Here is a 22,369-nt window from a genome sequence, read left to right on the forward strand (position 1 = left end):
GCTCACACCCTGATCTCGGACCTCCAGCTTCCAGAACTGTGAGAATTAAGTCTCTGCTGTTTACAAATCACAGTGTTATTTTCCTGAAGCAGCCAAAATGGACTAAGAGTCCCAGTGAAGAAGCTTCTCTACATGTGTTTCTTACAGCCCTCTGCACGCACAATGTCCCATTTCAGGAGCAGCATGAACCCTGGCCTCATACTCTAAATAACTTACAACCCACCACCAGGGCGCTTCCAGTTTTGTCAATACCTATCATAAAAGTCTCCAAAACAAAATTCACTTTAGCTACTATTTAAAGTCATTTAAAGTCTAAGCCAGCAGTCCCCAGCTTTTCCACGGACTGAGGGTGAGGGTGGACAGTTTCAGGAGGATTCAAGCGCATTACACGTATCGTGCGCTTTATTTCTAATCTAAAGCAATCGCTGATCCGACCAGAGGTACCCAGTCCTCAGCCTGGAGGTTGGAGAACCCTGGTCTAAGCAACAGAGCCTCTCTGTGAAACCCTTTCCTTCCACAAAGATGCTACATTGCCCCAGAGGTGGAAAGCATCGCTCTAGTCCATTTTAGATGCAGACAGATCCCATTTCAAAGCGTGTCTCATACTGGCTGTTGGATCAAATAAAGGCCCTTTAGCACAATGTTCTCAGCAGCCTGCATGGGCCTGCCATCGTCGAGAGTAAGAGAGCACATTCAGAGTAGGGTTACACAGCCCTGCTGTAGAAAAGCCTCCTGAATGGGCAACCCGAGAAGATAACATACACAGAAACACTCACCTGTTCTCAGAACCAACCGGATTTGTGTGTATAGGTGGAAAAATTTGATTCTGGGAAGAGATGCTTTCATTTTCGCAAAGTAAAAACAAGCACCTGCCATTCACCCACCCGCCCCATACCCACACACACTCACACAGATATGTGCATATGTGATATACCTCACAGACATCCTCACAAAACTAGGAGTGGTTAGGATATGTCAAGAAAACTAAAAGTAATGTTGATCAGTTTGCACAACTAACTGTGATTTTCAGTCTGTTAAAAAAAAAAAAAAACTAGTATGGAAATAACCGACTTGCCATCTTCAGTTATATACAGCAATAAAAATGTTGGCCTCCTTAGGAACTGTGGGACCATGTCTATGACAGTCGCTGGAAGCACAATGTCTCCTCAGCAGGCTACCTTATCACACAAAGACCTGCGGGCCCAGTCTTCTACTTGCTCAGAATAAATCGCAACCAGACACTTTGTCTCCAGTCCCCACTGGGTGTCTATTTCATTTTGCAGCTGGCTAGTACAGCAGTCTAATAAGACCAAAGGATAATCAGTTCTTCCTTAAATTTTAAGAAGAGCTTCCATTAATGCAACTACCACTGTGAGACTAACAGTCTTCTAATTCAATCCCTAAGCTTAAAGTTTACGAGAATATCCTTAAATTTAATAGTTTAAGAGGATTTCCAGCAACTGAATACAGCAAGAAGAGAAGATCATGCAATTAAATGCAGTGGTCAGATTTTCAGTTCAGGATTGCAAACCTCAGATGGGGTCTCCACACCTCTTCTTGCCTCTAGCATCCCACACTTCCTTGGCCCTCACTTTCAGCCAACAGCTTTACTGCATACTTCATTAAGAAAACAGAAATGTGACAAGGCCACTGGTGCAGGGATATTCACAAAGCACTGTTTTTAATTGTAGAAAATCGGATGTCCATAACTTGGAGAAGAAATCAATGCATTATGGTATATTAACACAATGGAATGCAGTAAAGCAGTAAAAAGGAATGAACAAAATCTACACACATTAACATGGACAAATTAATAAACACACAATTGAATGAACAAAACAAGCTCCAGGCTTTAAGAAAACAAAAAAAGGAAACAGAAATAAAACACAAATCCTTCATCTTACCACCCCTAGCCCACATTCCCACTCTGCTCTTCTTTCTTCCTGATCACTAAAAAAACACCTCCTCTCACTAAAAGCCAACCTTTCTTCTATCTTATCACTTCTCTAGGATTTCTCTCCTAACGTCACCTTCTACTTCTGCATCATCAACCTGACATTTTCCGATAGGAAATCCCCACTGGAGTTGCTCCCTCGTTGAAAGAAAACCATCTTCTCCCCACATGTCTGCCCAATCCCTCTACAGTCCTTCCCAGTAAACCCTCTCAAGGGTGGTCTACAAGTGCTATCTCCACTTCCTCATCCTAGCATATTCTCAAGACCCCACTCTGTCCTCCTCCCCTCCCTCCCACCAAAACTATCCTCACTGAGGTAGCCATGGAATTCTATTTCACCAAACCCAATGGATGCCTTACCAGACCCTTCGGTGGTACTCCAAATACTGAGGTTTTCTCCCTCACGCTTGCCTTTGTTGGTCTTACATTCTCTCAGTTTCCCTCCTATACCACATGCTTCTTCTCAGTCTTTTTTCCTGATCTCTCCTCCTCTGGCTGACCTTGAGGATCAGCCCTGGATCTTGTCTCCCTTCCCAGATGATACTTATCTACACATGTTTCAAAATCATCTTTTGCTGATTGACTTGCAAGTTGATGTATTTAGTTGAGACCTCTCCTCTGAGTTCCAGACTTGTAATTCTACCCACCTAACTGATGTCTGTACTTGCATGTCCATTGGACAGTTTAAACTATGTCAGTAACAGAACTCTTGACGGTTTCCCACCAAAACTTTTCCCAACTCCTCTAATATGTCTTCCTATTTCAGTAATAACAAAAGCTAGTGTGTATTCAATGCATGCTAAGTGCCAATAAGCAAGCCATCTACTGCTTAACCTCCTTTAATGCTCATATTTTATAGAGGAGAAAACTAAGGCACAGAGAGGTTAACTTTGCTAAGGTCAAACAGCTAATAATCTTAGATGAGATTAGAAGCCAGGCATTCTAGCCCAAGGGCAAATGCTTTTAAGCAATACATTATAATATCTTCTCCCCAGGAAACTCTTAAAAGTTTCATTAATTAGTCTTTTCCCTAAATCCCCTTATTCTCAGTCATCAATGTACAGTTAACTCCAGTTCTAAAGGATATTATGGAACCCCCACTTCTCTTCATATACTCTACCACCATTTTGGTCCTGTGTACAGCCTCCTAACTGATTTAACCTCACTTTTTCTACCTCTGAGCCACTCACCATGTTACTCAACTCAGGTTCATCTGGCCGCTCAAAAACCAATAATTGAGAGGCAAATGTCAGCAGAAAGGAAAGATGCTTTAATCAGCAAAGCTAGTAGTCTTGGGGGAAGGTGGACTCATGTCCCAAGACCAACTTTGAGCATTCTGCTCAGCCATGACAGCTTTTAAAGGCAAAAAGGGGAAAGAATCTCAGTGAATCATTAAGGCATGAGGTTGGATTCTGCATCATTCTCCATTGTGTGGACTGACTCTTCAGTTTTTATCTTGCCTGCATGATCTGCCAGCAGGATTCCTAAGGGGACTAGTGGGGGTAGGGAACCAGTCATTCTCTAACTCCTTAATCTTCATTCTTACTTCTTTTAATCTAGGAAAAGAATCAACAGGTTAGTCAAGGCACAGTATGCATTCAGGAGAGCCTAAGTCAGGAGTTAGTGAAATTGCCTAGTGATCTCATTCCTATACTTAGGTTTTTATAAGGTTAGAGTAGAACAGAAATGGGCAAAGAGCAAAAGGGCAAAAAGATGCTTTCAACCACGGATGGACAAGCATATTAAAAAGGGGAAGATCATATCATATCATTCTGAAATTTAAAAACCATCAAAGGCATGCCACTGCAGTTAGACAAAAATCTAATGTTCTCATGGTGCCCTCCAGGGCCCTGCATTTCCCTCCAACTTCTTCACAAGCCACACGTCCCCACCTCGCAGTTCTCACCCCTGCTGGCCTCCTTTCAGCACCACATGCAGCAGGGTTCCCCCTCCTCCCTATGTGGAGTGTCCTGTCCACCTGACTGCCTCCTGCCTACCATTCAGATCACTCCTGAGAAAGGGTCCCCTTCAGCACTCTACCTAAAGTAAAGTAATGCTGGATGCACCATTTGTTTTTGCATTTTCTTGGTTTTCTTAAAAAAAAAAAAATCCCCTCTCCCAAGAAGCTCCACAAGGTCTGACCCAGGTCTTTCTTGTTCCTTATGAAAATGCTCATATTCAGGACAGCACCCAGCAGAGTCAAGTCCCTCAGTAAAGCTTAAGTAATTAATACACTGATTCTCAGTTTTTAAAGTATCTTAAATGAATCAGGAATCTCAAATTTTAAGGTTCCACTGTTCCTGGAAGGAAGACTGATTATTGTGAATCACAAGAAATTTAGAAGTACTTATTCCTGAAAGAACTAAAAGTAAAAGGGAAAAAAAAAAAAAAAGAATTTCCTTGGATGAACAGGAATGTAAATTGTTGAGGGACACTTAGCTCAGCAGAAAAAATAAAATTTGTGTTCATTGCCTTTATGAGCTAATGGGGTATATGGGATCCTCTTAATCTGAAAAGTGAATAAGAAATTTAACAAAAATGTTTAAAATCCTAGTCAAAAAGTATAAATTCTCTAATATAGGAATCATGTGGAGAGTTATCAATAAATAGTATACCATGAATAAGACGTAAATGCATCACCTAAACTGTTAGACTTCCTGAAAAAAAGCATGAAGTTGACTTTGTCCCTGAGGTTTCTGAGATTCTCACTGAAAACAAGAGCATTTGTTGCCGTTTATCAAGCCCTCCACTTTAGACTTTCTAACAGGCAGTGAGAACAGCACTGATATTTGCTGGGTTCAACTATGACTTTGTTCAGTGTCATCTTGGGGCCAGTAAATTCGGCAGAGACAGCTTGAAGACATAATGTGCTGCTCTGTTATGGAATGCTGCATATCTCGGCCAGCATCCTGGGCTGCCTTGACTCTTTGCTACATTGTTTGATATTGCACACCCAAAACACTCCACTTGCTCATTCACTAACTCATATGCATTGATTCAGAATACATGTCTTAAGAATCCAAACTATGCCAAGCACTGACCCAGAGGTTGGGGTTCAAGCAGGGACTAAAACAGACAAGGCCCTGTCTTACAGAGCTTTTACCCCATAGCGGATGGTAAGGATAAGGACGTCAACAACCTAAGAAACTCTGAAGAACATGAAGAAAATAAAACAAGGAAACAAAAGAAACGCGTGAGTGGAGCCCTGTTGGGGTGAGAACTGTGTACAGAGAACAGAAGTTGGGGTGCTCAGAGGTGGACTCTGAACAGGCTACATTTGATCCAAGGGAGAACTATGCCAGGCAAAGCTCAGCACCACCAAAGGTTCAGGCTCATCAATGCAAGTCCTTGTAAAATCTGGTTTTAGCAAGAACCCTGCTAAGTCAGTTTAACCAGAAACCCGTCCCCCTGATACCTGATCACCCTCAGTATGTGACTGATCATGTATCATCTGCCAACCCCAGGTGATGTCTGATCATCTTGGCCTCTCTTCAGTAAAGAATCTTGTTAGGTCAGTGTAGCCAGAAGTCCCCTTACCCTTGGTGTTCTCCCTGAGTAATTTTCCACCCCCGGACCCTGCCTCCTTGGCTATCCATTCCCACTGGTACATGCCCCTTCTCTTGCCCTCATTGTAAAATTCCATTGTATTCAACCCTATACTTAATGAGATGGTCCTGAATAGAATCAGTGCGACCAATTTTAACAAGTGTCATTGAATTTTTTTTTTCCTTTACCAAAACAAATGGCCAGTGGCCCGAGGTCACTTTGGCTGACACAGTAAGTGGTGTGCAGAGATATCCAGAAAGTGGGTCCAGGCCAGACCAGGTGGAAGGTTCTGACCCTGCTTCTGCACTTTGGTGCGTGCACACTGAAAGGCAGGCATTTTGGTTTCTGTTTGAGTTAAGCCACTGCTCCCACCTATCCTGACTATAGAGAGTGGGAGTAGGACGAAGTTCACTCTAGACAGGCTGTGCTGCCCACTGAAGGTCAAAATCCTATCAGGGGCTTTCCCACATGATTTTCTCTCCTGGGTCCTGAAGCTGTTCCCTCCACTTTCCCCTTCAGGCCTGGGAGCGGGCGTCATAGCTCTGCACTCTTACTATTCTTTGCAGTGAGGCTGTCCCATCTTTAGCTGCTTTTCCAAAACTCTGCCTCGGACCTCCTAGAAATTCTCATTAAACACCCACCCTGTGAAGGAAGTTCTCACCAGGACCTTGACTGAAGGACTGTAACCTAAAAATACTGCCCAACCACTTGCTCTCTTTCAGCAGTTACCTTTCACCTCCTTATCCTTCATAAGCCACCTGCTAGAAGCTGGTTCCTCTAAGTGGCACGTAACGCCACACAACATTGCTTTGGGACTCTTCAGAGGTTTCTCAGTTGATTAAATGTCATTCAGCACCTATGGTTCCCTTTCTTTGCACAAAGCTTTCTGGTGATCAGAGCTCTCTTTAGGGTGATGCAAGTCATCCCGATAAAATGATTCAGGATGGAATTTTTAAAAAGTGAAAGGCAGGGTGGTACAGAAAGAGCACTGGATTTGTAGTTTAACCATGTGACTCTTGGCAAGTTGATCTCCTTATCTTTAAGATAGTAATAACAACAATGTACAGTGATAAACTTATTCATCAACACCACAATGAAAACTCCACTCCATTCTGAGGAAGAACCTGTCAGTAACAGCCGATCAATCTAGCATTAAATTCTTCACTTCATTGTTTCTGAGACACAAGCTATAAACAAAACCCAGGAAGACTCTTGTTCTGGTTACCTCTTAAAATGGCAATGCCCTCAGAAATGTTAGAATACAAAGGTTACTATATCAACCAGTTTGGTCTGCTATAACCAAATACTACAGACTTGGAGGCTTAAATAATAGATATTTCTTTCTCATAGTTCTGGAGTCTGGACATCCAGTACCAAGGTGCTGGCAGATTCAGTTTCCAGTGATAGCTCTCTATCTGGCTTGCAAACGGCTGCCTTCTCATTGTGTCCTCACATGGTGGAGAGAGAGTGCTAGTGTTCTTCCTCTTCTTGTAAGGGCACCAGCCCTATCGGCTGTGACTCCATTCAACCTTCATCATCTCCATACCAGCCCTGTCTCTAAATATAGTCACGTTAGTGGGTTGGGGTTTCAACATAAAAATTGGAGGGCTATGGGAAAGACACAAGCATTCAGTTCATAATAGTTATCTAGACCAACTACATGGTAATCATGACCAAAATACTATTTCTCTTGGGACCAGAAACACAGAGATGACTTAGAATTTCATTAGATTCAAAACTATTTTCCTCTGTTATACATAATGGAGTTGTTGAAGACTGTACTTAAAAGCATTAAAGAAGGTCTAGTGATCATTTATATGAACTAGACCCTGATGCCGGAGAAGGCAATGGCAAGCCACTCCAGTACTCTTGCCTGGAAAATCCCATGGACAGAGTAGCCTGGTAGGCAGCAGTCCGTGGGGTTGATAAAGGTCGGACACGACTGAGCGACTTCACTTTCACTTTTCACTTTCACACATTGGAGAAGGAAATGGCAACCTACTCCAGTGTTCTTGCCTGGAGAATCCCAGGGATGGGGGAGCCTGGTGGGCTTCCGTCTATGGGGTCACACAGAGTCGGACACGACTGAAGTGACTTAGCAGCAGCAGCAGACCCTGATGCTGGGAAGGATTGAAGGCAAAAGGAGAAGGAGGTGGCAGAGGATGAGATAGATCGCATCACTGACTCAAGGACATGAATCTGAGCAAACTCCAGGAGACAGTGAAGGACAGAGGAGCCTGGCATGCTGCAGTCCATGGAATTGCAGAGTCAGACATGACTTAGCAACTGAACATAGAAACTAATTGCTTACTTAGAATATATGCACAAAACTGAACCAAAAAGTCAGGCTTCAATTTATGCTACTATGTGATATCTAAAAATTTAAGTATCAAAGGTTGCCATGGCTTCACTACAACTTTAAAAATCTTGATCAGTCTGAGAAGTATTTTTGCCACATCTTACTGTCATTGTATTCATGCTTTCATAAGGGATTAAAATAGTAAAATTTTTTAACTATTAAAAAAATGCAAGAAACTTAATTTATATAATAGAATACTTTATAGCAGTTTTAAGTTAACCAGATTGACATATTTCAATGTGGATAAATCTCAAAAACAAATATGAAATGGAAAAAAAAAAAAAAGATTCCAGAAGGATATAGCTGCACTCTGTTCCCCCAACCTTCTTTTCCACCTTGAAGAGTATAATCTAAGATAAATGTTACAACGAACAATTTGTGAAACCCAAATGGCATGTTCATGGAGCTTACTATTATTTTTTGAACTTTTCTGAATTTTCAAAATATTCAAAATTAAAAATAAAACATTTTAAGAATAACAGAATAGTATACATCAAGACAATAAGGTAAATTATAATAAAAGATAGAACTAAAAATTACATTTGAGGAAAACCCAAAATACTTTCTCAGTACATCAGTGCTCAAGGATCCTGAATCAGAATATCAGTCTCTTACCTAATAAGTGTGGAAAAAGAGTAGAGTTTCACAGATTTCTTTCTTAAGGTTTGCAGGATGTTAACGTGCTTTTGTAGCTTCAAGGATGGTGAGGAACTGAGGGTGGATACTGGACAAGATAGAGTATGGTATTTCCCAGTTCACGTGCATTTTAGGAATGAATGCCTTTGCCCACAAATGGATTAGACCGTAGAGTGGAAATGACATGTGCCAAACACAAATACTTTTGTTGACTTTTTCAACTCTTTGCTGTATCATCTAGCATAGTAGTTTTCAATCTTTTTGGTCTCAGAATCCTTTACACTCTGAAAGAATTATTAAGGACCCCAGGGAAATTTTGCTTATATGGGTTATGCCTATCAATATTTATCCTACTGGAAATGAAACCCACCCATTACATGTCAACATTTTTTAAGTGAAAATAACTATTTTCAAAAACCACGAGAAGAGTGGCACTGTTTTACATTTTTTCAAATCTCTTTCACATCTGGTTAAATAGCATACAGCTATAACTTCACGTCTGTTTCTGCTTCTGTTGCAATATGATTTTTTGGTTGAAGTTCATGGAGAATATCTTCACACAGCTATTCCGTGGAGAAGGAGGCTTTTTCAGAAAATTATAAGAATTCTTTTATACTACACCAAAACTCAACAAATAGCAGTTTTTAGTTGCAATAAGCAATACACGCTTTAAAATTCACTGGTTTACCTTATACTTTGAATGGATGTTTAACTCATTCATAATTTTTTAATATACACTGGTCATTTGGAAATGTTTTGTTCCCTGGGGTATGCAGATCTTCCCAAGATTGAGTTATTTCATTACACAATGTCAAGTAATCACATTTGTTAATCATCAGTATGGAAAGCCCAGATCTTATGGAAAGCCCCTTAAGTATATGGAAGCTGTCAAACTCACAGGGGCAAATATACATTTTCCAAAATTCTGATTTTTCTTGAAAGCTCAGATTCACCACTGGCAAGGAATACTTGCAGATGTTTTTCCTGAAGTAACAGGCTCACTTTGCTCATTTTTCAGAAATCATCTGCCAAAAGTCCAAGCCTGAATAACCATGGTCTGTTTATCACTCATTATCTCAGATAAAAATGATGCTCCTGGGAAAAAGGAGATAGTTCAGCTCATAACTCGAACAATCACACAAGTGCTTTTCCTCAAGACAACCACTGTACTTCCTTCAGTTGCACAGGTGCTTCATACATATGTTTGTCACATAGAACATTAAAAGATGTATATTCAGAGTCAAAACTTAATAAAGAAATTATTAATTTTACTGCTTCATCAAAGACATTCTCAAAGAAATTGGAGATATTCTTTTTTTCAAATTACAAGTAGGTGCCAGTGAAGAATAACTATTAGTATAGTTTGGTGCCATTATCAGGATTGATACTAAGGTACTTTTACCCACCATTGCTTTTCTGGCATCAAGACAAATATCAACACAGTGGAAAAGGCAAATATTAGCATTATTATAAAAATACTTTGACATCACAACTTCCTAAAAGGGCCTTGTGTGTGTGTATGTGCGTGTGTGTGTATTAGTCACACAGTCTTGTCCAACTCTTTGTGACCACAAGGACTATGGCCCACCAGGCTCCTCTGTCCCTGGAATTCTCCAGACAAGAATACTGGAGTGGGTTGCCATTTTCTATTCAGAAAAGGGCCTTAGGAACTCTCATTTACCTGAAGACCCCACTTTGAGAACCACTAACACAGGACATATGTAGAATATTACAAAGATAATTTAGTCTTAAATTATTTGAAAAATTAAACAAAGGTAAATGCCTTTGGCCACTGCAAACCCTTAAAAAACTAACTCGCTTGTAAATTGAAAGGAATTCAAAACAAAATATAGCTCCTTGACACCTTTGTCTGTCTATGACAGCATAACCTCATTTAGCCTTTTACATTTTTTCCTGGTTTTTATCATCTCAAAGATAAAGACAGTAACATCCAATATGAAGAATTTTAATCATAGAGAACTGCCAGAGGTGTGAAAAAGGAAATTGTGCAACTTAAATTCTCCATTTAAGTGGTTTTGTATATAAGATTTTATAGTTAAGTATCAACTCTAATATTTATCTATTAATAATATCAGCTATCTGTCAGGCATTATAATATGTACTTTAGTTTTCAATTTATATTTAACCTTTACAACTCATCAGATATTGGCACATTTTGCAGCTAAGAAGGTTGAAACACACACAAACACAATTACTTTTTAGGAGTTCCACAGTTCTGTAACCATTATACAAGTCTTCAAATTGAAACAGCCTAATTTTTGCCCTTGTCCCCAGAGATGGGGTAATGGCAATGAGTAATCCAGGTCCTCAGAAGAGCCTTACAAAAGCCCATGAGATGAAGCAGCCAATGAAAACAGAGCCTCAAGGTGACACGACCCCAGAGCCAATAGACAGTCAACAATTACTCTTCTGTATCCAGAAATACAAGCTTGTCCAAGAGTAAGGATTTCATATGAACACTGTAATCCTTAGTTAGAACAAAACACACAAAGCCAACTTTAAATGCTTGCTGGGGAATAACATGATCATCAAAAAAAAATGAAATGAAGGACTTTCCTCTATGCCATCAAAAGTAGAAAGTGAAAGTCACTCAGTCATGTCTGACTCTTTGCGACCCCATGGACTGTAGCCTGCCAGGCTCCTCTGTCCTTAGGTATTCTCCAGGCCTGAATACTGGAGTGGGTAGTCGTTCTCTTCTCCAGGGGATCTTCCCAACCCAGGGTTCAAACTCAGGTCTTCTGCACTGCACTTGGATTCTTTACCATCTGAGTCACCAGGGAAGCCCATCAAAAGGAGAGGAGTGCAAATTTACCAAATCGACATCCTAAAATCACTCCTCCGCTTAGCACTCATTGTTTTCCTCATAAGACCTTTGCCACCATAAAAATGTGTTTCTTAAGACTCAAACCCCATCATCTTCCAAGACAGAAGATCAAAGAGCTTCCTAGTACACTTGGTATTGGAAAATTCTTTCTTCCATTTGTAGGTTCTGCAACAAAACAGATGCAGTGAGAAAAGCCACATCTCAGTGCATTTGGGACCTGATGAAGCTGGACACGTCTGGTTGAGTGGAGGCACTGCAGATGTCTCTCCTGTCATGGAGAATAATCTGCCTGCCCAGGGAGGTGGAGCCCAGTCACAGCAGAGGATGATATGTGGAAAGCATTTCCTTGAAGGAGGGAGAGCTAATTCACCCTGTTACCTTTCTTCCGTCGAGTAAGGCTGGCAATTTGAGAACCTATGTCTAGATCCATTTTCTGCGTGAAAAGGAAGCCTTTTGCAATAAAGCAGACATTTTGTCATCTTTTAACAAGATATCCATTTTATTTTTAGAAACAGACATAAGAAAAGTGAAGACAGGGAAACTTCTAACAGGTCCTTTTCTGTTCAGTAAGGCCAGGAAACAAGACAAAATTATACCAGTACACACCTATCCCCTGTAGCTAAAAATATACATGGTTTTTCTTGAGGCTTTTAAGGAATGGCATCAAGCAGCCCTACTGTGAATATTATTTAGTTTAAGACTTAGATATAGGGAAAATTTGATTTTATTTAATCCTTCTCTATTTGGAGAAGCACTTATGATTACTGCTATATGCAACAGCCTGTTTTAATTCAGTCTTTCAATTTTAAAAGCCATAGGAATATATCAGAAATGGCCAAATCATGAATAAGTTATTTACTTGATTCTAAATGTAACTAGACCTAAGGAGGCTTCGCTAATTACTGGTATCGCAGTGAAGCAGAAATCTGTTCAAATCTCATTCAGGCAGTGGATGAGATAAAACATTAGTTCCATGGAGTTGAGCACTCTGGAGATTTATTCATTTTCCTCAATGCAGTAAATGTCGGCATTTTAGGTCTCCTGGAATATCCTAAAGCTGGCCTAATAACACATCTGCTGTGTTTATTTTTGAACGTAAATGGCACTCAGAAGTATGCTTTGAAAATTAATTTCAGCTGGAATACAATAAACATTAATAAATCCAGATTTTGTTTCTGCTAACAATTACTTCATGAAATTGTCAGATGTGGTGGAAAGCCCTAGTTTACAAATACAGTTTGTAGCAATTAAATCCTTTCCAAGTCAATCCGTTCCAAACTCAATGGGTTCCTCTGGGGTGCTGTGAGGGATATCAATATGGACTTGCAGGATTTTTATGACTTCATGATGGGCACATGAAGAGCAAAGGCACGCTTAGGTCAAGGCTGCTATGTCCATGAAAACAAAGGAAATTTGTCTCTAACAATTGGCTCAAGACAATAGAACAAAGTTACACAATTCTTTGATGAAAATGAATTCTCCACTGACGTGGGCAGTGAAAACAACAAAGGGGACACTTCCTACTTCAATGTTCTAGATCTCTTTTAAGCATGGCAACAAAGGCACGAGAGTGCTTTCTCTTTAAGTCCCGAAATCTGAAATGATGGAGCTGCCACGAGGGGGTTTTGGCCTACAGTACATGTTAGAGATGGGTTGCTTTGTCCTGATGGTTCAAGTGGCCAGATTGAAGCATTCAGCCGGTTCTCTGAACCACGGCCCATCTGTTTACATCCTGTGGTAAAATCACAATGCTGGGAATTGCAATGGGTACCCTTAGCATGGTCTGCAAGTAATCACTCCTGGAATGTTTGGTTCTGTCTAACCCTCGAGGAGTAGGAAAATAACCCTGTCCTGAGCATCCAGAGACCTCAGTTCACTTAGACCCAGCCACAAATCTCAGACCTTTCACCCGGGCTTTCTATACTCAACTTCAACACCATGAAATAGGAGAACTAACCATCACCTTATCTCCTTCAGAGGTGCTCACTGTACATCTTTACATTTTTACTCCTTCAAACAGGTGACTGCAAAACTAAAATAGTAATAGATACAGAAACAGGCAGAAGTTTCATACACATAAGATGAAAAGGTGGTTCTCTAACATGAACCAAACAACTCTATGAGAATAAAATATGGAATTAAAAAAAACAAAAACAGGACACTGATCTAGAGAAAACTAAGTAACTATGTTGAGTTCTGTAACTAAGGCTTCTGGATTATAAGCAACATGAAGGGCTGGGTTGGGTGTGAGGCATCTTTGAGCAGTGGGGACGCTGGTTACCAAAGCAGATAAACATAATGTCTATCTGTTGACTGAAAAGTGGCTAAATTGTATTTTTAAAGGTAAAGTCAAAAGTCATTACTTTCATGAAATTGGCATGACATTTGTGAGTTTACAAAGTTTTAAAGAGTTCAAGAAACAGCAGCTGAAGAATTGCAAGTTTAACCACGTGGCCCCGCCCTCAACCGAGTTGAAGACACTCCACATGGATGGAACGTGCAGAGTTGAGCAGAGATGCAGAAAATGGTACCCATGGATCCTCTCTGGGAATAAGTGGGAGGACTCAGGGACACAGAAGACACAGCTCCTCTGCTCCACTTAAATTTGCTACTTTTAAATGCATTTTATTCATATGTCAGATACACAAATATAAAACTGAGTTTTAGATATAAAACAGTTTTCTACTGCATTCCATCTTTTCCTAAGAAAAAAATGAAATACTTTTGGGAGGGGGGTATGCTATGAAAAAAAAGAGTTAAAGCAAGAAAGCCAGAAAAAGCACACTGCCTTAGCTAATTTCATTTTTACCATACATCTACAAAGTCTACAGAAAAAATAAGGGTCCCACTTTTATTGGTTGTTTGTAGTTCCTCAGTAGTCCTCTCTTGGTTCCTGATCACATTGCTGGTTTCATCCCAAGATGAGAATGCCCAGTATGACGTCAGCTTCTATTTTAGAAACTGGTTTGTTAATGACATTCTAATGTCAGTCATCATATAGCAGGAACTATATTAATATTTTTTTTTCCCTTTCCGGCACTGTTACACAGATGTCAGCTCTAATCCCTATAGAAGGCTGCTACAAGTCAATCTTCAAGGAAATCTATTAGCGATGCCTCTGAAGTTTCTAGAAATATAAGAGGTATGAAAATTATAATTGGAAAAAAGAAACCTTAACAAAAAAAACTTCAGTTGAGCTTGGGATACATAAAATGATTCCGCTTTGATGACAATAACTGGCCTGCAAAATTTTCCAAGACTATGTAATATAAACTCATAATACAAATATTAAAATCTGTTAAGTTATCTAAATACATCAACTCTTTAATACAAATCAAGCACAGAAAAGTTCTCTGTTTTGGCTGTAAGCGATGCCCAAGACTAATATTTCACAATTATAAATTAAATGAATAAAAAAAAATCAGTTTGTACAAAGGTACTGATGTTTCTCTTTCAACATAACCTTTATGCTGTGTTCAGAGAGCAGGAAGACAGATGTTTGCCAACCTGCAGGCTGGGGCAAGCCTGTCTTTTAAGAGCTCAATTGTAAACCGATGAAAGGTGTGTAAACAGATGACAGGGGCAATTACAATGTGGAATTGATTACGCTCTCGGTTACTAAAAGCACATTGTCCACATTATTCTTTTTATGCTGCTCTTTGATGATAAAAAGCATGAATAGTTCATCAGGACTACAATATGTTTGTATTTCGAATTTCTCTCCATAAGGGAACATCTGCAGCTGTGGGAGGGACTAGAAAAAGAGGATGAGCTGGGACGGATGGTTATAGTAAGAGGAACAATGCTTCTATCTCCTACTAGTAGCAGTCACCTTTGAATTTTTCTAAATGCCAAAGAAGAGTAACCACAGCCCCCCAAACAAATGGGATATCATGATGTTAGAGGGGAGAAGTTGGGAAGTGTCAGAGGGAAAGCACAGCGGAAACTGAGACATATTAAATTAAGAATAGAAGTATGAACTGGAACAGAATCTGTAAGTCAATGGTCACTCCTCCTCGAAGATGGATTTATCACTCCTGCTTCAATACACACATGTACCTTCCAGATCTCAGGCCAATTCCTGTCTCAATTAATTCTCTGCCTTTTTAGCTTGTCTTGTAGATGCTGAAGAGGCTCCCAAAGTAATATTAACAATAGTTGGAATTGTAGTTATAAAAATCTCATGCAGGGCTCAATCCTCAAGCCCCCTAACCTGCCCTAGAAAAGAACAGAACTCTTGGGGTTTAGTCCAAAATTATCCAGCCTCCCACTGGACCTCATGACTCACAGGACTCTCCACTGCTCTGCCATTCCTAGACCTCGTGCCAGGGCCAAGGAATCTCAAGAATCAAACTAGAAAGCAGCCCATTACTGAGGTCACAAGGGAAGGTTGCCATTCCTTGAGTGGGCTGCTCACCTTAAAAATACCTCTCCTCTGCAGGTTGTTTGTTTGCTTTGTGTTTTTATGGGGTTTTGTTTTTGTTTTGAAAGGCAACAAAACCAGCTAGTCTGTGACCAATACCCGAGCTGTTAAACAGAACGATTAATTCTATACTTGGCCTCAAGTGTTGGCAGATGTTTTGGAGGATGGAGTTGGGGGATGTTTAAGAACACTGAGAACTCAAGCTTGTCATGTGCAGATGTGGTAAAACTGGAGTAAGTTCAGAGAAGTGACAAAGATGATTAAAGGGATAAAGAATGGTTTCTGAGGGAAGGCTAAAGGGATTCTTTTTGCCTTTATCCCAAGAAATGAGAAAATAATGATTATTAACTTCAAAGTCTGTTTGCTCTTCATGTCTGCAACAAACCCCATGAATGAAAATGGGCTTGAATTAAAAGCAGGAGAGAATTTGGTGGCAGAAAAAGAAAACTTTCTTGTCTTTCAGAGGGAAAAGCATGACAATCTGATCAAGGAGTCTATATTTGTACGCAGTTTTTAACAAAGGGATACACCACACATTTCTCTAAAAATCTAAATCCATTAACAACTTTGTTTTAATGGTTTTTATTTTTTGGAGCCTTGACTTTGAGAAGAAAAAACTGGAAACATGTAAATGTTTCTGTTCCCCCATCCCACACAAGTTCTGCAAGCCCCCTCAGTCCAGTTTTAGGATTGCTCCATAAAAGGAAATTTATGGCTCAATCTCAGCTCTCAGTGGACAATATTTTTCTTGATTTTTACTATTTTCAGCACTTCGCAGAGCACATATGGGGAAAAGGAAATGGAGGATTATGGCTAGTCGGGGAGGCTTTAAAGTAAAGAGAAATAGGAGCAGATCTGGAAGAGAGCCTGTGTCATTGATCTTGTCCACAAGCTAATTGAGAACATTCCCGGGCTTCACAAGGCAATACTCTGTCTAGACTCGCAGGATTTAAGAAGCACTCAATAGTTCGACATGAGGCGGTGTGCTTGCTAGATACAGAGTCTGGTTAAGCAATAACTCAATCTGCCTCCTGAGCCTCCAGTGCAGAAAAACCTAAGGAAGTTTCTTTTCTGTGCAGAGGCACCTCCATGCCTGCTATTTAAAAATAATAACAGTTACTGTATTTAGGTTATTGGTTATTTAGGGCTGTTCTTTATTTAGCCCCCAATCATAAATAGTTTGGAGTTTTGTTCTAAACAACCTGGTTCAAGCTGGCCTCTTTGTTTTCCCTTTCAACCCAAATATTCTCTTTCCCAAGACCCTTCCTTTAGCGACCAGTCGATCCCCGTGGGCCAAATGAGGCTCCAACTACATGTAAAAAGAGCAAAAGCCTCTGTCAGTGACCTTCAAGCTGACTAAAGACCCAGCCAAGACATGTCACCATATGGAGTTTCCATTCCCCTGTGAGAAGCCACAAGGGCCCTTGCATGGCTGACGTGAATGGAGGTATTCGGTTGTAAAATGTTATTCACATGCAAGAGATCATTGTTATTGTTGCCTGTAATTATTCTGCCTAATAACAAAAGGAAAATAACTGATTCTGACACCCAAGTTTTGCTGTAAATAGGCAGAATGTTGTCATGAATATGCAAAATATTATGATCATTGCCATACCTAACTAATTGCATTTGAAACATGCTGGCCATAAAATAATTAATTAGCAGTGCAGAAAGGCATCATGATACTAGCTATAAATACTAAACATAACTAATTATTTCCGTCATGAAATGGTCCTGCCAAGTAATTTATAACAAAACCCAGCATAGAAGGCAGAGCCCAAGCTTTCCAACAGCGTGGCATTCAAGGGCTATGTCACCCAAGACTTTCTATTTTGTGATATTGTTGGGATGAGTGGATACCAATTTGAACATAAACTAAAATGAAACTAATCTAGGATTTTCAATGTTCTTTGAGCTCTGGGGTGATTGTTGTGGAAAATTCAGGCAGATCCTTTTGTTGTTGACATCAAAAGTGGTAGGTCACTCTGGACCTGCGGAGTACATTCTGAGCTCAAGCAAAAATTGATTTCCTTTTTTTAAAAAGCAGCTGGCATTACAATGAATAGCCTTCTTTCGATTTTTCTTCTCCACTGAAGCATTCAGTGAATGCAGCAGGCATAATAGGCTGAAGTAAACAGTGTCAGGTTCTGTTATATCAGGAGCTCTTTTAAACCGAGCAGACAAGCTATCATCAGTGCCTGAAACCCTGCAAATCATGGCAGTCGGAAAATGAGTTTGTTTCCTGACCAGTGTGTTGATGACATTTTGAAGAATGGAAGGAGGCGCTTTGCTAATCACTCTGGCTGCCACAAGCTCCATTATGATGCCATCTCATTAATGAGCAAAAATAATGTGCCTGGATGAGGCGGTAATAGAATTAGAGGCTCTGGGAGCTGGACTCAGGACCCTCGCTCGTGAACATTCTCTGGTTTTTTTGTGATATGTGAAAGAATCTTGGGATTCATCTCTGAGAATCATTTATCAGAATCCTTTGGCCTCGTTTTTTGTTGATTTTTTTTTCCCCTGGTGGTTTGAAAATCAGAAATCAGCCTACATCATAACAAAGTAACTTGCCCTAGTTTTCAGTGCTTAGGGTGAAGACCTCACAGCCAACTCAAAGATAGCACATCTGAGCTGTGACTTTTTTGTTTCTGCTTTTGTTCCCCACCCCACCCCGCCCACTCGGTGACTTTAAAAGCTGATGGTTGTGAACAAGGAAGCAGGTGATGGAAATGTTAAAATACATTCATCCCTGGGGATTTAGGCTTGGGATGATTCAGTTGCATACTAAAGAACCTTGGGAGACCAGCATTCATCTTCTTAAAAATATTTCTACATATATAACTGAATCACTTTGCTGTACACTTGATACTAACACAACCTTGTAAATCAACTATGTGCTGCGGGTGTGCTTAGTCGCTCAGTCGTGTCAGACTCTGCGACCCCATGGACTGCAGCCCACCAGGCTCCCTTCTGTCCATGGATATTCTCCAGGCAAGAATACTGGAGTGGGTTGCCATGCCATCCTCCAGGGAATCTTCCCAACCCAGGGATCAAACCCAGGTCTCCAGAATTGTAGACAAATTCTTTACCACCTGAACCACCAGGAAAGCCCAAGAATACTGGAATGGGTAACCTATCCCTTCTCCAGGGGAACTTCCTGACCCAGGAATCGAACCTGGGTTTTCTGCATTGCAGGCAGATTCTTTACAACTGAGCTACCAGAGAAGCCCCCAAAATCAACTATATCCCAACATAAAATAAAAATTTAAAAAGAATAACAAATAAATTACTCTTAACATATAAAAAGGAAATATTTCTCTTCTAAGTACATAGTCTGCTCGCCTACAGAGCAGTGATGGTGAGGCTAGGGCCCATTCAACCCACCTTCTTTCCATCCTGGGGACAGAAGGAGAGCTAAGAGCTTTCAGAGAGGCCCTGGAATTCAGTCTGAGTGCCATTCACATCCAGTCAAGGAAGCTTTCTCCTGAACGCTCCTGCCCACTGCTCTCAAGATGAGAGGCAGCCACTGGGATGGGAGGGACTCCGGAGGCACCCCGATGGGTAAGTGCCCAAGGGAAAGTAGGGAAAATAGCTACTTGCTGTGTGGTGCTGGGGACCCCTTCTTCCTCATCCCTGCCAGAATCAAAAAGCTTTTTCCGCCAGGAGGGTATTTCTAAGCAATCGCACCTCTAAATAGAAAGTAATTACTGAGGAAATTAACTTCACAGCTAAAGATTGTGTTGTCATGATAATTTAGAAGAGTGGGAAGGATGTTTTCTGAGCAATCCCTAATCTTTTTTTTCTTCTCTCCTTTTTGGTTATCACTTAATGGTATTCATTAAAACCGATAACAGAAATTGCTTCTCTTTAAATTTCCTACTGAGGCTAGATTTAGTTGAGTTAGACTTTGCTTGAAACAATACATTAGTGTCATGGCCAATTGACTTCTGCTGTAAAAGAAATAAATCCCTCATGTGACTTTGTTGCTTGCCATCTGGAAATGGTTAAAAATGTGCACTCTGTCAGCCCATTGTTTAAAGAACAACCTGGATTTCCTTGTCCCCTAATCTCTGTGTACCTGTCACCGCTCTGTCCCCTGCTGTACATGAACTTATGACAGGCCTTCTTTCAGCTCAAAGCAATATTTACCTTCGGAGATAATTCATGCTTAGAACCTAGTAACGCTTTACCTTTGATGGTTAGCCCACGGGTCACTGCTCTTTCACTCACACTAGCCCTGTGTCCCTGCAGATCAACCCAGAAGCTTCCCAGAGAGGCAAGGCCATTTTTCCCCCAAGATGTTCAAACTAAAGATTTGGAAGGTGCTAGCAAAATTATAGCAAACATTAATGTCCTTGGAAATTGTGTTTCATCTTCAAGCCATTAATACAGAACACAGTATCTTCTGCCTTCACTCTTGAAATACTAAGTATAATTTTAAGGTTCATTATCTCATTCTTGGTCGTCCCCTTCTCCTCCCGCCCCCAACCTTTCCCAGCATCAGAGTCTTTTCCAGTGAGTCAACTCGTCGCATGAGGTGGCCAAAGTATTGCAGTTTCAGCTTTAGCATCAGTCCCTCCAATGAACATCCAGGATTGATCTCCTTTAGAATGGACTGGTTGGATCTCCTTGCAGTATAAAGGACTCTCAAGAGTCTTCTCCAACACCACAGTTCAAAAGCATCGATTCTTCGGCGAATGGCATCACCGACTCTGTGGACATGAGTTTGAGTGTACTCCGGGAGTTGGTGATGGACAGGGAGGCCTGGCGTGCTGTGATTCATGGGGTCGCGGAGAGTCGGACACGACTGAGCGACTGAACTGAACTGAACTGAACTGATATAGAGCCCCAAGATGTGTGTGCATGCTCAGTTGCTCGGTCATATTCGTCTCTTTGTGACCCCATGGACAGCAGCCTGCCAGGATCCCCTGCCCATGGGGTTTTTCAGGCAAGAATACTGGAGTGGGCTGCCATTTCCTTCTCCAGTTGATCTTCCCTACCCAGGGATCAAACCCACATCTCCCGTGTCTCCTGCTTTTTATCTACCTTTTATAGATGAAGAAACTAATGTTCAGAGAATATAATGATTTCTTAATTTGATACAACTCAAGAGTACAGAAGCCTGACTCAAACCAAGATCTGGTTTGTTCCATATGTCATTCTGAAACTTAGCTTGAGATGAGAACATCAAATCTATGCAGTCTGATTATGTGAATGAATGAACAGAACTACTCCAAATGCAGTGCTAAACTGTTGTATTTAGACACATCGTCATTTAAAGCTTTGTTTTCTAAGTCTTCCAAAGAAAAGAGAAGGAAGTAACCTTAAAAGCATTGTTCTCAACTCCTCATGGTAGAAAGCAGAATAAATATGCTGGATTTCCCCATGAGGTTGTTTGGGGTTTCATGTAAACCATGATGTCACTCTGTATGGATCATAAGGAACTTAAACAAGCAAACTAGGAAGTACAGTGATAAGACTTGGGAATGAATTATATAGTTCAACACATTTCACTGAGGGATTTCTCACTATTCAAGGTCAGAGTGCCCTCCAAAATCTCCCTGCCTTTTCTGCGAGCTAAGCAAATCTGCAAGGGTTGCACAGCTCCTCATTGGAGCTTCTTTTTCTCTTTGTTATTAGAACATTTTCCGAGAACAAAGTCAGTGTCAGATGCAAAAATGATATAATGCACAGCTTTGCAGAAACAGACGGAGTGCTGTGGAATACACATCAAGCAGACACCACAGTGAGCCAACAAGCATCACATGAATACATGAGATGAATAAATAGTGAATAACATTTTGCATTTATAAGTTGTTTTTTATGGAAGCAGTAAACAGTCACATGACCTTGAATATAGCCCTTAGGATTGTAATAGAGCCAGCTTTGATGGTAATCCAAAAATATTGCTGCCCTAGAGAGACAGAAAAGTACTAAAATTGATCAATGCCTTTGGCAGAGTTGATGAAAGTTTTACCTAAGAAGAAATACCTATTTCAATCTGAATATCATATGTAAAAGTTCATGCCAACTGTCTAAACCAGCCGCTTTATCAACATGGAAGGTTGACCTAGTCATGAATTATAATGCCTTTATCTTGTCATTGGCTACAAGGTGTAACATCAAGTATTACCTTCCACATAAAGGTGATAGTCACCGAGGAAGCTGAAAAATGACACCAGACTGCAAAATCTAGAATGCCTAGCAGCAAGGAACAAGATTTTGACATGGACACTTGTGCTATTCATAGTAAATGGCTTCACAAATGCACTAGCTGTGAAAACAAAGTCTAGACATACTTGCCTCCAGTTTGGAAAGCTTGCAACATTTTAAGTACATTATGCTGTTGTGGTCACAAGTATACCTGTAAGGGAGCCAGCATAGCTGGAAGGTGAATTCTTAAACTAACGTGACAAAAGTCTACTCACATGAGCAATTTTACATCTTATTCAAATAAATTTTATTAGCATATATGCCCTCTAAAATGGCAGAAAAACTGTTATGTACATTCTGCCTTGAATTAGTAAGACTGAATGGTGGATGTCTTAATTTAAGAATAAACTTTCTCATTTTCTTTCCTATGTGATCTGCTTTTTTACTCCT

Source organism: Moschus berezovskii, chromosome 8 (genome assembly GCF_049115385.1).
Source record: "Moschus berezovskii isolate FMDL1 chromosome 8, NW_MosBer_1.0, whole genome shotgun sequence".
NCBI classification, from domain to species: Eukaryota; Metazoa; Chordata; class Mammalia; order Artiodactyla; family Moschidae; genus Moschus; species Moschus berezovskii.